Source organism: Echinops telfairi, unplaced genomic scaffold (assembly GCF_000313985.2).
Source record: "Echinops telfairi isolate 266 unplaced genomic scaffold, ASM31398v2 ScPeMD7_5;HRSCAF=22, whole genome shotgun sequence".
NCBI lineage: Eukaryota > Metazoa > Chordata > Mammalia > Afrosoricida > Tenrecidae > Echinops > Echinops telfairi.
This window is the reverse complement of record NW_022103901.1, coordinates 32247558-32249621: the sequence shown is the minus strand read 5'-3', so window position 1 is coordinate 32249621 and position 2064 is coordinate 32247558.

Genomic DNA, 2064 nt, shown 5'->3' with positions numbered 1-2064 from the left:
ATATGAACAAATGACCCCACTACAGTGACACAATGAAACAAAGGAAAACGTTAATTAACAGCAAATAGAAAATATTAAAAACTGGACTAATTATACATTGAGTCAGTGATCACTGACAAAGTGTCACAGTTTTACTAATAACAGCTGCATAAGCCACCCTGCACTGTTCTCTGTCTGATAACAAGGCCCTTCCCATCTCTGGATCATAGTCAGAGGGCATTCGCCAGTGCCTTAATCCACATGGGATACCCTGCAAAAGAGTTTTGGGATTTCACAGTCATCTGCGGCCTTCAGCAAACCAGGTGTTCAGAATTCAAGCCCTAATACATTCCCTCCTCTGGATTTGAATTTTATTGTTTAAAATTCTGGAGTCACACATGCTGGTGTGCTTCTTCCAAGTGGACATAGTTGACACCTCATTTAGATCGCTGTTTGACTTCACACAAGCCTCTAAGACTCCAGACACTATTCTTTCTGATAGCTGGACACCATCTGCTTTCTTCACCACACTTTGCTACAGCATTCATATCTTCATTGGGTAGGCATTGAGCAGTGCCATGTCATAAGAACTAATTCTTCTTGGATTGGGCCAACAATTAAGTGTGAGCTCAAAATCCATTCATATGTCTATGCTTTATTTATGTATTTGGTTCACTTTAAAGACATTATTATTATTTTATTGAAGGGCATTACAAATTAATTCCATACGGCATATGGTATTGTCCTATTTATTTCGTCACATCCTCCATATTTGTCTATCACCTTCATGTATGTCTTTTGTCCTCCTGAGTTGTTTCTTTGGGCTTCTTGCATTTAATTCTACACATTATCGCTGGATAATTGCATCTATGCCTTTTCTTTAAATTGTGTAAAAAAGAACTTTAATCCCGGTCTCTAACTTCAAGTTCACAATTAAACTCACCAACTGGATGAAATTTTCAAACTAAAACAAGTGAACAAATTTTTGATTTTCCTGCCTAAACTTTCCAAAGTGAGGCTAAAAATAATTTCCAAAAACTACATCTAGTAGCAACTGGGGTCTTAACAACTCAAGAGGAGACATCTAAGGTTCAACCATTGGTATTTTCTTGTCCAGAAGGAAAAAGAGTGATGAAAATCGGAAGACATGTGAAAACAATTAATCCAAAGGACTAATGGACCAGGCAAAGATCAGTCTCCACAACCCCAGTGATGTTTCACTGCGCCTCAGTGAACTGTTGTGGCTCCATGCACTCTTGCCTACTTCTCTTTATTAGCTTTGTAATCTCGTCCGAATTCATGATGAATTAACTTGTTTTTTATCTTTCGCTCTAGAGGTTATAGATTCATTTAATTTTTATTGAAATGATTTCAGTAAAGGAGAATATTTAATCTATTTATAGTGTATGAATCAGTAAGATTTCTGTATTTTAATATGTTTGATTTAGTTACTTTGTAATTCATTTAGCTTCCTTAGCAGTAAAAATTGAAACCAATAGTCAGCTTGTGATATGATCCAGAGAGAGGGGGTATTAGTGTCATCATACTGAGATGGATTCTTTCGAGTCCCGGGGAGAAGCAATATAAATCAATTAATTGTGCTGTAGACATGATGAGATGAAACTGTCAGAGCAGAAAACAGCATGAGAAGAAGAAACTACACCTCTCACCTTAATCACAACACTGTTGTTTAGTAGATGGGTAGTAACCAATACCCTTTTCCTTAAAACCTAGTTGCAATACTTTTAATGTTTTCCCCCCCGACATTTTCCTTTTTCAAATGTATAACAAAAATCACTTCCTAAAGTAAAAGGAAATAGAGGAAAGAACTAGGAGACAAAAGACATTTATAGAGGTATAAATATTGGCACGTGTATATGAAATATATTAATATATCATGATAGGGATATAGGTCTATGTGCATATATGTTAAGTGTTGAGGTAGCACATGGACTTTGGGCCTCTACTCAAGTCCTCCCTGAACACATCTATGATGCTCACCTTCCCGACATCATCACTGAAGACAAAATGGGTGCATAAGCAAAAGTGGTGAAAAAAGCTGATGGTGCCCAGCTCCTAAAGATA